The sequence below is a fragment of the Arachis duranensis genome, chromosome 2 (genome assembly GCF_000817695.3).
Source record: "Arachis duranensis cultivar V14167 chromosome 2, aradu.V14167.gnm2.J7QH, whole genome shotgun sequence".
NCBI classification, from domain to species: domain Eukaryota; kingdom Viridiplantae; phylum Streptophyta; class Magnoliopsida; order Fabales; family Fabaceae; genus Arachis; species Arachis duranensis.
The window spans coordinates 47081693-47082943 of record NC_029773.3 but is presented as its reverse complement, the minus strand read 5'-3'; positions in this window follow the sequence as shown (position 1 = coordinate 47082943).

Here is a 1251-nt window from a genome sequence, read left to right as displayed (position 1 = left end):
TACTATGAGGTATTTGACTTGCCCCGGTCCTTGTGGAAACGGGCCGAGTAGGTCGAGTCCCCATTTTGCGAAGGGCCATGGCGCAGTGATGCTGATAAGGTCTTCGGGCGGTGCCTTGTGAAAATTGGCGTGTTTTTGGTAGGGGGTGCATATTTTCACAAACTCCGCTGCGTCTCTTTGTAAGGTCGGCCAGTAGAACCCGGCTCTGACTACTTTTTTGGATAGTGCCCGAGCTCCGAGGTGGTTTCCACACATGCCTCCGTGGACTTCTTCGAGGACGCTTTTTGTTTCTGAGGTTGGGACGCACCTGAGGAGGGGGTTTGAGAATCCTCTTCTGTATAACATGTCGTGGATTAGTGTATAATTCTGGGCGTCCTTTGCAAGCCTTTTAGCTTCTTTTCTTTTGGCGGGGAGAGTTCCCGACTTCAAGTAGTTGAGTGTGGGGGTCATCCATCCTTGCTGTTGGTTGGATATATTTAGCGTTTCTTCCTTTCTTAGCACGGAGGGAGACTGTAAGGTTTCCTGGAGGAGACTTCTGTTGTTGCCTCCGGGCTTGGTGCTGGCGAGCTCTGAGAGGGCGTCTGCTCGGGCGTTTTGCTCCCGAGGTATGTGCTGGATTTGTATTTCTGAGAAGTGGCGTAATTGTGCCTGTGTTTGGTCCAGGTATTTTTTCATAGTTGAGTCTTTGGCCTGGTAGCTTCCATTCACTTGCGACGTGACGACCTGGGAGTCACTGAAGATTGTGATTCTCTGGGCTCCGACCTCTTCGGCTAGCTTTAGACCTGCTAGTAGGGCCTCGTATTCGGCTTGGTTGTTCGAAGCCTGGAACTCGAATTTTAGGGATAATTCTATCCGCGTTCCTTGGTCGCTTTCAAGTATAACCCCGGCTCCGCTTCCTGTTTTGTTTGAGGACCCGTCGACATACAGGTTCCATGAGAGTGGGGTTCCAGGGGTCTCAGTGTATTCTGCGATGAAGTCGGCTAGATACTGGGATTTTATCGCAGTCCGGGCTTCATAGTGGAGGTCGAACTCGGACAGTTCCACCGCCCATTGTAGTATTCGTCCTGCCAGGTCTGTTTTTTGCAGGATGTGTCTCATGGGTTGGTTTGTCCGGACTTTGATAATGTGGGCTTGAAAGTAGGGACGGAGCCTCCGAGCTGTGAACACTAGGGCGTAGGCGAATTTTTCTATCTTCTGATAGTTTAATTCGGCCCCTTGTAGTGCCTTGCTTACAAAGTATATGGGGTGTTG